Consider the following 13,936-nt stretch of genomic DNA (forward strand, 5'->3'; position numbering starts at 1 on the left):
ATAGCAAGTGCATGTGATGACAGTCAAATGCCAGGTGTTTATTGGCATGCCGGCAAGGGCATGAGTAGCATAGATCAAGCATTTAATGTCCAAGTTAGATTACCAAGTCTTTCAAACTAACAACATGTTTGTAATAACAATTATATTTAATTAATAAAATATAAAAAGAGTTTTGTGAAAAGCAAGCATTTAGAGTAGTAGATTGAAAGAAATCTAAAAAATAGTGCAAAATGCCATATGGGCGTTTTCACAAACACATAGCATGCATGTTAAATAAGGTATGGAAAATATTAATTTGAACATGCAAGTAACCCTATAAAAATAATATATAACTATGAAACAAGTCCTAAACAATCCACAAGCAACATATAAAAATAATGACCCAAATAAATCTCCAACACCAATAGGAGGAAGAAGAAGAGAAAAAGAAAACATGGATAGGGAAAGTAGAAGAGAAAGAAAAAGAAAACATGAAAATAAGAAGAATAATGAAAAAGTAGGGAGGGAAGAAGAGAAGAAAAACTTTGATAATGGTGGTAGGAAAGATGGAGTAGAAGGGAGAAATAAGGGAGAAAGAAGGAAGGGGGAAAAATAAGAATGTGGTGAGAAAAGATAAGACAATCTGGCAGATTTGAATGAGTTGGGCGGTGCAAACGACGCGGACGCATGGTGCATGCAGTTGCGCGGAGAGCCCTTGAAGGAAATGACGCGGACGTGTCGGTCATGCGGACGCGTGATATGATTTGCGCTAGGGGCACGAGGGTAGCTTCGCACTCGCACAACTCTCTGTGTGAAATATGTTTTTGCCAAATTTCAGGGTGACACGGTCACGTGGTTGACGCGGACGCGTGGGGAGGCCATTTTATAAATGACGCGAGTGCGTTATCCATGTGGACGCCTGGGTCAAATGGTGCCAGGGGCACGCCTCCAGCTACATTCCTGCGCAACTCTCTGTTTCTTTTCTTTAATGATGCAAAGGCACTATGACGCGAGTGCGTCAACGACGCTGGCGTGTTGCATGCCTTAACATCTCTTTTTTTTATAAATATGCAATATGCAGTATGCATATGAGATGCAAAATATAGCCATTAGTACTGAGAAGAGTTATTGACGAGGGAAGATAAGGAGAGGGGGAGGAATGATCATACCATGGTGGGTTGTCTCCCACCCAGACTTTGCTTTAACGTCCTTAAGTTGGATGCTCCACTAGCTCAGTCTTCTGCTGGGCGGATCTTCCAAGAGGAAGATCTCTAGTTCCTGGTTTTTCGCCATCTTTTCTCCATGGAATAACTTCAAGCGATGTCCATTGACTTTGATAAGTTCAGAGCTTGAAGGATGGCTTAAGTGAAAGACTCCGTATGGTTCCACCCTCTCTACTCGATAGAGGCCATCCCATCCAGATCTCAGCTTGTCTGGCATGAGTCGCATTCTGGAGTTGTAAAGTAGGACTAAGTCCCCTAGTTGGAATTCTCTTCTCTTAATGCTCGTGTCATGCACAGCCTTCACTTTCTCTTTATATAGCCTGGAGTTTTCATAAGCTTCTAGGCAAAGGCTCTCTAATTCTTGCAGTTGCAACTTCCGTTTAGCTCCGGCTCGCTCATAGTCCATGTTGCATTCCTTTACCACCCAGAAGGCTTTGTGCTCCAACTCAACTAGGAGATGACAGGCCTTTCCATAAACCAAGCGGAAAGGACTCATCCCAATCGGTGTCTTGTATGCTGTCTGATATGCCCAAAGCGCGTCTTGGAGCCTGGTGCCCTAGTCCTTTCTACGAGGCTTGACTACCTTTTGCAGTATGCACTTTATCTCTCTGTTAGACACTTCTGTTTGCTCATTAGTCGGGGGGTGATAGGTGGTGCACAAAATTGTGATCTCTAATAATGGCATTCAACTTGGTATGTGCGTTTATAACTCAGCACTTTCTTCACAACTCCGCACAACTAACCAACAAGTGCACTGGGTCATCCAAGTAATAAACCTTACGTGAGTAAGGGTCGATCCCACAGAGATTGTTGGTATGAAGCAAGCTATGGTCATCATGTAAATCTCAGTTAGGCGGATAATAAATGATTATGGAATTTTTGAATAATAATAATAAATAAACAGAAAATAAAGATAGAAATACTTATGTAAATCATTGGTGGGAATTTCAGATAGGCGTATAAAGATGCTGTGCTCCTTTTGAATCTCTGCTTTATGTAGGGCATCACCGTTGTCAATGGCTACATCCCATCCTCTCAGTGAAAAACGTCCAAATGCTCTGTCACGGCACGGCTAATCATCTATCGGTTCTCGATCATGTCGGAATAGAATCCATTGATTCTTTTGCGTTTGTCATCACGCCCAACAATCGCGAGTTTGAAGCTCGTCACAGTCTTTCAATCCCTGAATCCTACTCGGAATACCACAGACAAGGTTTAGACTTTCCGGACTCTCATGAATGCCGCCATCAATTCTAGCTTATACCACGAAGATTCTGATTAAGGAATCTAAGAGATATGTGCCTGGTCCAAGGTAGAACAGAAGTGGTTGTCAGTCACGCATTCATAGGTGAGAATGATGATGAGTGTCACGGATCATCACATTCGTCATGGTTAAGTGCAACGAATATCTTAGAATAGGAATGAACTGAATTGAATAGAAAATAGTAGTAATTGCATTAAAACTTGAGGTACAGTAAAGCTCCACACCCTTAATCTACGGTGTGCAGAAACTACACCGTTGAAAATAAATAAGTGATGAAGGTCCAGGCATGGCCGAATGGCCAGCCTCCAAAATGTGATATGAATTCCGAATAGAGGGAAAAAGGACCGAATGGTCAAGAGACTATATTGTCAAAAGACGTCTAATACAATAGTAAAATGTCCTATTTATACTAGACTAGCCACTAAGGTTTACAGAAATAAGTAATTGATGCAGAAATCCACTTCTGGGGCCCACTTGGTGTGTGCTTGGGCTGAGCTTGAATTTTACACGTGCAGAGGCTCCTTTTGGAGTTGAACGCCAAGTTGTAACGTGTTTCTGGTGTTCAACTCTGGTTCGTGACATGTTTCTGGCGTTTGACTCCAGAATGCAGCATGGAACTGGCGTTGAGCGCCAGTTTACATCATTTAATCTCGAATAAAGTTTGAACTATTATATATTTCTGGAAAGCTCTGAATTTCTACTTTCCAAAGCTATTGAGAGCGCGCCATTTGGAGTTTTGTAGCTCCAGAAACTCCATTTCGAGTGCAGGGAGGTCAGAATCTAACAGCATCAGCAGTCCTTTGTCAGCCTTTTATCAGAGTTTTGCTCAGGTCCCTCAATTTCAGCCGTAAAATACTTTAAATCATAGAAAAACACACAAACTCATAGTAAAGTGCAGAAATGTGAATTTAGCATAAAAACGAATGAAAACATCCCTAAAAGTAGCTAGATCCTACTAAAAACTACCTAAAAACAATGCCAAAAAGCGTATAAATTATCCGCTCATCACAACACCAAACTTAAATTGTTGCTTGTCCCCAAGCAACTGAAAATCAATTAGGATAAAAAGAAGAAAATATACTATAAAGCTCAGAATATCAATGAATATTAATTCTAATTAGATGAGCGGGACTTGTAACTTTTTTGCTTCTGAACAGTTTTGGCATCTCACTTTATCCTTTGAAGTTTAGAATGATTGGCATCTCTAAGAACTTAGAATTTCAGATAGCATTATTGATTCTCCTAGTTAAGTTTGTTGATTCTTGAACACAGCTACTTTTATAAGTCTTGGCCGTGGCCCTAAGCACTTTGTTTTCCAGTATTACCACCGGATACATAAATGCCACAAACACATGACTGGGTGAACCTTTTCAGATTGTGACTCAGCTTTGCTAAAGTCCCCAGTAAGAGGTGTCCAAAGCTCTTAAGCACACTCTTTTTGCTTTGGATCACGACTTTAACCACTCAGTCTCAAGCTTTTCACTTGGACCTGCAGGCCACAAGCACATGGTTAGGGACAGCTTGATTTAACCGCTTAGCCTGGATTTTATTTCCTTGGGCCCTCCTATCCATTGATGCTCAAAGCCTTAGATCCTTTTTACCCTTGCCTTTTGGTTTTAAGCGCTATTGGCTTTTTCTGCTTGCTTTTTCTTTTTCTTTCTATTTTTTTCGCCACTTTTTTTTTTCCGCAAGCCTTTGCTTTTTCACTACTTTTTCTTGCTTCAAGAATCAATTTCATGATTTTTCAGATTGTCAATAACATTTCTCTTTGTTCATCATTCTTTCGAGAGCCAACAATTTTAACATTCATAACCAACAAGATAAAAAATATGCACTGTTCAAGTATTCATTCAGAAAACAAAAAGTATTGTCACCACATCAATATATTAAACTAATTTCAAGGATAAATTCGAAACTTATGTACTTCTTGTTCTTTCGAATTAGGAACATTTTTCATTTAAAAGAGGAGAAGGATTCATGGAATTATTCATAGCCTTAAGACATAGTTACTAAATACTAATGATCATGTAGGAAAGACACAAACATAGACAAACATTAAGCTTAAAAATTGAAAAACAGAGAAATAAGAACAAGGAATGAGTCCACCTTAGTGATGGTGGCGCTTTCTTCTTGAAGAACCAATGATGTCCTTGAGCTCTTCTATGTCTCTTCCTTGCCTTTGTTGCTCCTCCCTCATTGCTCTTTGATCTTCTCTAATTTCATGGAGAATGATGGAGTGTTCTTGATGTTCCACCCTTAATTGATCCATATTGTAACTCAAGTCTTCTAGAGAAGTGTTGAGTTGTTCTCAATAGTTGTTGGGAGGAAAGTATACCCCTTGAGGCATCTCCGGGATTCCTTGGTGATGAGCTTCCTCATGCGTCTCTTGGGATCCATGAGTGGGCTCTCTTGTTTGCTCCATCCTCTTCTTAGTGATGGGCTTGTCCTCTTCAATGAGGATGTCTCCTTCTATGATAACTCTAGCTGAGTAGCATAGATGGCAAATAAAATGAGGAAAAGCTAGCCTTGCCAAGGTAGAGGGCTTTTCGGCTATTTTGTAGAATTCAAAGGAGATGACTTCATGAACTTCTACTTCCTCTCAAATCATGATGCTATGGATCATGATGGCCTGATCCAACTGTAACTTCGGATCGATTGCTAGTGGGGATGATAGAGCGTTGGATGAACTCCAACCATCCTCTAGCCATAGGCTTGAGGTCCAGTCTTCTTAATTGAACCGGCTTGCCTTTGGAGTCTCTTTTCCATTGAGCTCCTTCAACACATATGTATAAGGACTTGGTCCAACCTTTGATCAAAGTTGACCCTTCTTGTGTAGGGGCGTGCATCTCCTTGCATCATGGGCAAGTTAAACGCCAACCTTACATTTTCCGGACTGAAATCTAAGTATTTTCCCCAAACCATTGTAAGATAATTCTTTGGATTCGGGTTCACACTTTGATTATGGTTCCTAGTGATCCATGCATTGGCATAGAACTCTTGAACCATTAAGATTCTGACTTGTTGAATGGGGTTGGTCAGAACTTCCCAACTTCTTCTTTGGATCTCATGTCAGATCTCCGGATACTCATTTTTCTTGAGTTTGAAAGGGACCTCAGGGATCACCTTCTTCTTGGCCACAACATCATAGAAGTGGTCTTGATGGGCTTTAGAGATAAATCTCTCCATCTCCCATGACTCAGAGGTGGAAGCTTTTGTCTTCCCTTTTCCTTTTCTAGAGGTTTCTCTGGCCTTGGGTGCCATAGGTGGTTATGGAAAAACAAAAAAAAAAAGCTATGCTTTTACCACACCAAACTTAGAATATTGCTCGCCCTCGAGCAAGAGAAGAAAGAATAGATGAAGAATAAGAAAAGATGGAGGAGAGGGAGAGAGGGTTGTGTTTTGGCCAAGGAAGAGAAGAGAGGGTTGTGTTGTGTGAAAATGAAGAAGAATGGAGGGGTTTATATAGTGGAGGGAAAAGGAGTAGGTTCGGCTATTTAGGATGGGTTTGGGTGGGAAAGAGATTTTGAATTTTGAAGGTAGGTAGGGTTTATGAGGAAGAGTGCAAGGATGTGAGTGGTGAAGAGGTGATGGGGAAGAGAGATTGAGGTGATTGGTGAAGGATTTTTTGGGGAACAGTGTTATTGGATTGTGTGAAGAGGAGAGGTGAGTTGAGGTAGGTGGGGATCCTGTGGGGTCCATAGATCCTGAGATGATCCTGTAGGGTCCACAGATCCTAAGGTGTCAAGGATTATCATCCCTGCACCAATGAGGCGTGTAAAACTCCCTCTGCATGCAATCCTGGCATTCAACGCCAGATTGATGCTTGTTTCTGGCGTTGAACGCCAGCTTCATGCTTGTTTTGGGCGTTCAACGCCCATTTGCAGCATGTTTCTGGCGTTGAACACCAGTTCCATGCTTGTTTCTGGCGTTCAGCGCCAGCTCTCCTCTGGGTGTTTTCCTGGCATTTAAACACCAGGATGTTGCTTGTTTCTGGTATTCAACACCAGATCCATGCTCTGTTCTGGCATTGAACGCCAGCCAGATGCTTCCAGGGTGTGCTTTTTCTTCTGCTGTTTATGATCCTGTTTTTAATTTTAATATTTATTTTGTGACTCCACATGATCATGAACCTAATAAAACATAAAAGAACAATAAAAGAAAAATAAAATAAGATAAATAAAAATTGGGTTGCCTCCTCATAAGCGCTCTTTTAATGTCACTAGCTTGATAGTGGGCTCTCATGGAGCCTCAAAGGTGATCAGGTCAATGTTGTAGACTCCCAACACCAAACTTAGAGTTTGAATATGGGGATTCAACACCAAACTTAGAGTTTGGCTGTGGTCTTCCAATACCAAACTTAGAGTTTGATTGTGGAGGCTCTGTTTGACTCTGTACTGAGAGAAGCTTTTCATGCTTCCTCTCCATTGTTACAGAAGAACACCCTTGGGTTTTAAACACAAGGTAGTCCCCATTCAATTGAAGGATTAATTCTCCTCTGTTAACATCTATCACAGCTCCTACTGTGGCTAGGAAAGGTCTTCCAAGGATGATGCATTCATCCTCCTCCTTCCTAGTGTCTAAGATTATGAAATTAGCAGGGATGTAAAGGCCTTCAACCTTTACCAACACGTCCTCTACCAATCCATATGCCTATCTTACTGACTTATCTACCATTTGTAATGAGAATATGGCAGGCTATACCTCAATGATCCCCAGCTTCTCCATTACAGAGAGTGGCATAAAATTTATGCCTGACCCCAAGTTACACAGAGCCTTTTCAAAGGTCATGGTGCCTATGGTACAGGGTATCAAGAATTTGCCAGGATCTTGTCTCTTTTGAGGTAAGATTTTCTGAACCTATGTATCTAATTCACTGATGAGCAAGGGAGGTTCACCTTCCCAAGTCTCATTACCAAACAATTTGGCATTCAGCTTCATGATGGCTCCTAGATATTGAGCAACTTGCTCTCCAGTTCCATCTTCATCCTCTTCAGAGGAAGAATAGTTTGCAGAGCTCATGAATGGCAGAATGAGGTTTAATGGGATCTCTATGGTCTCTATATGACCTTCAGATTCCTTTAAGTCCTCAATAAGGAACTCCTTCTTGCTTGAGAGACGTCCCATGAGGTCTTCCTCATTAGGATTCACGTCCTCTCCTTCCTCCCTAGGTTCGGCCATGTTGATTATGTCAATAGCCTTGCACTCTCTTTTTGGATTCTCTTCAGTATTGCTTGGGAGAGTACTAGTAGGGGTTTCAGTGACTTTCCTACACAACTGGCCCACTTGTGCCTCCAAATTTCTAATGGAGGACCTTGTTTCACTCATGAAACTTAAAGTGGCTTTTGACAGATCAGAGACTATATTTGCTAAGTTAGAGAAGCTCTGCTCAGAATTCTCTGTCTGTTGCTGAGAAGATGATGGAAAAGGCTTGCTATTGCTGAGCCTGTTTCTTCCACCATTATTAAAGCCTTGTTGAGGCTTTTGTTGATCCTTCCATGAGAAATTTGGATGATTTGTCCATGATGAATTATAGGTGTTTCCATATGGTTCACCCATATAGATAGGTTGCATTTCATACATTCTATCATTCCCCTTTACTCTTTTAGTTCTCTTGAGCTTAGCATGAGGACATGCTAATGTTTAAGTTTGGGGAGATTGATAAACCACTATTTTATGGTTTATCTTGTGCTCAATTGAGTGGTTTTTATCAATTCTTTACACATTTATTCATATAATTTGCATGGTTTTACAATTTCTTCCCAGAATTTGTTCTATGATTGAAAACTTGCTTCCTAGAGTCTTTAATTTGTGTATTTTAATCATCTCTTATTACCATTCGATGCCTTGATATGTGTGTTAAGTGATTTCAGAGTTTATAGAGCAGGAATGGCTCAGAGGATGGAAAGGAAGCATGCCAAAGTGGAAAGAATACAATAACTTGAAGAAATTGCTAAGTTGTCAAGTCTGACCTCTTCGCGCTCAAACAGGCATAACTCGAGCTACAGAGGTCTAAATGATGCGGTTCCAGTTTTTTTGTAAAGCTAACGTCCGGGGCTTCGATTGGATTTATAATTTGTCATAGTGGCCATACAGCTAGGTGACCCGAACGTGTGCTCCACGCGGACGCATCGCAGTGACAAAAATCAGCGTGGTAGATTTCGCCCCCAGCGATTTCTGGGCTATTTTCGGCTCAGTTTCAAGCCCAGAAAATAATGATTAAAGACTGCAAAGTGGAGGAATGAAGGGAGATGACTCATAATTCACTTTTCATAATTTAGATGTAGTTTTTAAAGAGAGAGGTTCTCTCATCTCTCTTAGGTTTTAGGAATTAGGTTTTCTCTTAGTTTTAGGATTTAGGATTATTTCTTATTCATCACAGGTTCAATGTCCCTTTAATTTATTTTCTACTTTTATTTTATTACTTTAATTGATATTTATCTTTTCAATTTAGCTTATGAACAACTCCATGTTAGATTTGAATTTATGTTTAAACATTGTTTGAGGTATTTCAAATTTATGATTGCTTTATTCTATTTATGATGTTTTCAATTTAATTTAGAATTTTCCCTTTTGTCTTTGGTTAAGTAATTGGTGACGCTTGAGTTATCAAACTCGATATGTTGACTGAAAATTGAAATTCTTTGCTAATTAATTTGGATTCCACTAACTCTAGCCATTCTAAGGGAAAGACTAGGACTTGAGGATTCATATTGATTTTATCCACCTGAGTTACCTTCGTTGTTAGAGGTTGACTAAGTGGGAGCAAAAGCCAATTCTCATCACAATTGATAAGTATAACTAGGATAGGACTTCTAATTCTCATACCTTGCCAAGAGTTTTTATAATTATTAATTTATTTTTCTTGCTATTTAAATTACTTGTTCCTTATTTTAAAAACCCAAAATCATACTGTTTTCCTTATCCAATAATCAATCACACCTCCCTGCAATTCCTTCAGAAGACGACCCGAGGTTTGAATACTTCGGTTATTTATTTTTATTGGGTTTGCTTAAGTGACAAACGAAACTTTTGTACGAAAGGATTTTCTGCTGGTTTAGAAACTATACTTACAATGCGATTATATTTGTGAATTTCTTTACCAATAGAAATCCGATCGTCAAAATGGCGCCGTTGCCGGAGAATTGCAAATGTGTGCCTTATTATTGGTTATTGTAAATATTTGCTTTTTAATTGATTTTTTCAAAAAATTACAAAAAAAATCAGATTTTTATTTTAAAATTTTTATCTTATCTTAGTTTTAAATTTCAAAATTCAAATCTTTTTCAAAAATCATATCTTTTTCAAAATCTTATCTTATTTCAAAATCAAATTTCAAATTTCAAAATTCAAATTTCAAAATTTAAAATTCAAAATTTAATTTTCAAATTCAAAATTTAAATTTCAAAACCTTTTAATTTAAAAACTTATCTTCTCTTTCCTAACTTATCTTATCTTTTCTAATCTTAAAATCAAATATTTTTTTCAAACCTTTTCTATTATCTTATTTTATTTTATTTTCTTTTGCTTGTTTATTTGTTTTCATTTTTAATTTTTATTAGTTACTATAAGTTCTCACCCCTTTGGCTATGAATTTGGTTATAATCATGTTGCAGTGAGAGGAGATTACAATGAGAACATGCATCAAGGATGGAACAATCAAAGATGGGAGGAACCACAAGGATTTAATCAACACTCATGGCAACAACCACCTCCAATGGACTATCAACAACCATTATGTGATGCATATCAAGGCAATGGCTATGGTGAGCGCTCTTTTGATTATCAACAACCACCACCATATGCCTATGAACCCCCTCCTCAACATGACTTTGGACCACCATACTCACAAGCCCCTTTCCACCATTCACCTCCATATGACCCTAACCCGTATCCACCATACCAACCACCTTATGAGCCAAATGAACCATACATAGAACCACCCCATTCCAACACAATTACTCTCATAAACCACTACCTCAATATACACCATCTCCTTATCATTATCAAGATGAACCACCTCCCTACCATGAACCCTTTCTCCCGACAAATGAACCCTCGTATCCACCCCAAACCTCCATGGAGAAAGCACTTACCGATCTAAACTCTACTATACAAGCTCTCGTTGCCCAAATTGGACCACCAAATACCTTCAACAATCAACTCTCAAGCTCTAGTGCACTTCCTTTTCAACCACAGAATGATCTCTCCATCCTATCACCACCATCCATGGAAGAGCACCCACATCCATCAATCCAAGAGCAACATGATCCCAATGATGCTATTGACATGGAACAAGAGAGAAGGGATCATCTTCACAAATCCATACTTCATAAGGAGATAGAGGAGGCACTAAAGGTGAAGGTAGAAGAGACCTTTGCAGATGAAGGAGTAGTTGAAGGGAGTTGTCATAGAAAAGAAATCATCAAGGAGGAGTACGATTTTATACTTAAAAAACTGGACAAAGCAACAAATATTGAAAAGGAAAAAGTGGTTGCAGACGTAGGAGATGCTGAACCTCCATGGGAAAGTCAAGTTATAGAGCCTCCTTCAAAGACTATTGAAATTGATGCTGAGGAGGGTGTACAACCTCCAAGGCATATCCTGGTTGAAGACTTGGAAGAGGTTAATCAAGCGATGGAGATTGAAAGAGAAGAAGCACAACCTCCCATGCCTTTGGTGAGCAATGAAGAAGAGATTGAATCAGAAGAAAGCTACCAAGAGGAAGAGGTTGAAATTGAAGAAGCTTGCAAAGAGGTAGAAGTTGTCAGAGAAGAGCACAAGGGAGTGGAGCTTGCAAATTCATTAGAAATACCTCTCCCAAGGCCATTATCGTCCAACACAATGTTCAAGTGGGTAAAATTCCTATCCTTATCCTTTACTTTCCCACTTGATTATGGGCTACTGGAGATGGATGGTCAAGTTAGAGCTCTTTGTGGCATTAAGAGTAAGAAGAAGATGGTTAGTTGTTGAAGTTAACAAGAAAGGTTCAACATGGTTGTGTGCTCAAAGTTTAAACACGAAGGTTGGTATAGAGCTCAATTGAATGGGTCTAGGATGTTGTTTGGCCACTTCAATGAGAATTCAGACTGCTTGCCACCTGGATGGAACAATATTGCTCAACAAGAAGACGGGTGCAAAAGAAAGGTCTGGGACCCCAGAATTCAGTCTAGCAATCAACACTATTGGGGCCTTGTCACTTGCTTTAACCTGCTTGAAGGCTTTCTGCGCCTAGTTTAGGATCCCGGAGGCCATTGGAAATACAAACATTGGTGGAGATTCCTGGATGAGTTCAAGTACAAGCCTCCATGACAAAGAGCTCACCAAATGTCCAACTTAAGGACTTTAACTAAAAGTGCTAGGTGGAAGACAACCCACCATGGTATGATCGTTCTTTTCCAGTCTTAGTTTTATTTTACTTTGTTTTCTTCTTAGTTTTATTTTATCCTATTTTTATTAGTGCTCATTCATCATGTCAGCATATGCATTCTGCATTCTGCATATTAAAAAAAACACACACACGACGCGTTAGGGTCGCTAACGCGTCTGCGTCAAAAGTGCATTAGGAAGAAAAAAAGTGAATAGAAAGTCACACGAAAGCGTGGTTGGAGGCATGCCTCAGGCACAAATACGCCCATGCGACCGCGTCGCTGATGCGTTTGCGTCGTTTGCGAATTAGCCTCCCCATGCGTCCGCGTCACTCAAGCAAACGCGTGGTCCTGTAAAATCGACGTAAATGGGTGCATGGCAGAGAGTTATGATGGAGTAGGGATGGACTCATGCTAGAAGCACAGGCCCTACCACGCGAACGCGTGCCTCACGCGTCCGCATCATTTTTCAAAAATGGCCATTCACATGATCGCGTCACCCACGCGAACGCGTCACCCAGATTTTTGGCAAAAAGAGTTTGAAACAGAGAGTTGCGTGAATGCGAGGCTGCAGTCGCGCCAATTGCACAAATAGGCCACGCGATTGCGTGACCCATGCGTCCGCATCACCTGACCTTATCACACACCACGCGACTGCGTCACTCACGCGTCTGCGTCGCCTGCGCCGCATAACTTATCCAGATCAGCGCCAATTATCTTATCTTTTCTTTTCTAATCCTAGTTTCTTCTATAGTTTCTTCTTTCTTCTTTCTTGCTTACTTTATCTCTTTAACTTTTCATCCCTCTTCACTTCAATTCTATTTTACTTAATTTATTTGCATATTTCATTCATTGCATTTTAATTTTGTGCATATTTTTCTTTTCTTTTCTAAAATTATTATTTTTCCATTGTTGTTACTTGTTCATATTCAATTGTTGCGTCTTTTCTAGTATTATTTTGGTGCTCAGTGATTTGTTTTACACTGTTGGGTAATATTATTTAAGTCAATGCTAATCTTTTATGATACTTGTATTAATTTTGGATTGACATGAACTTACACTGTCTTTCATTACCCACACTATTCCTCTTTGTTGCAATGTTTGCACTACTGATATGCCGTTTGCTTCTATTGTTTTCTCAATTGCATGTTGTAGCTAGCATGTACTTGAGACCCTCATTATTTGGCATTAACCCAACCATATTTTATTTGTTTCCTATGTTTGTTTTTGGGTTACTTTTCTTTCCTTTTCTCTTCTTTCAGGATGGCCACCGGGAAGAGAACCGGAAGACGTCTAAATAGGAACACAAACACGTCCACCTGCACAATCATTGGAGAAAAGCATCAGTTGGAGCCACCCGTCTACTTCTACATCTTAGTATGCACTGAAGACGGTGCAATCTTTAAGTGTGGGGAGGTCGATACCGATTTCCGTGGGTTAGTACATTCCTGTTTCAACACCAATATTTCATTTTCTTTGTTAATTTAATTGTTGCATTTGCATATTTGTTTGATTTTGTGCACATTTTACCAACTACTTGGTTGAAGTAATATTTTCTTTTTCAAGAAACTTTTTATAGCATTCCATTAATTTGAATTAAACTTTTTGATAAACTTGCTTGAAGAAATATTATTTTGGAACATGGTTTAGAGCTCGAACACACAAAACTAGTGAGATTTTGAGCCTACTTGATTGGTTGCATTTTATCAACCAATATTTTATTTTTGGTGTGTGTTGTTCTCTTTAAAATTGTGATCTATATCTTGCTTAATTCTATATTTCCATGGTTTAATGTATGCATATACTTATATGATTGAGGCCTTGTTTCACTCAGCTTACATGCCCATATGGCCTTACCTTTCATTATCCTTTGCAAACCAAAGTTGAGCCTATTTTATCCCATTTGTTCCTTATTTTACCACATCACTAACTCTAAGCAAAAAACAATAATGTCCCTAATTTGAATCCTTGGTTAGCTTAGACTAGTGAAAGTGCTCATGAATTAAGTGTGGGGAAAGTGGGTTTGGAAACGTTTGGTTTGGGAATTGAGTATGTTAGACTTTCTGTGAAAATGTGAAAAATGTTAAGAACAAGTTTATGCATTC

Source organism: Arachis hypogaea, chromosome 3, assembly GCF_003086295.3.
Source record: "Arachis hypogaea cultivar Tifrunner chromosome 3, arahy.Tifrunner.gnm2.J5K5, whole genome shotgun sequence".
NCBI classification, from domain to species: domain Eukaryota; kingdom Viridiplantae; phylum Streptophyta; class Magnoliopsida; order Fabales; family Fabaceae; genus Arachis; species Arachis hypogaea.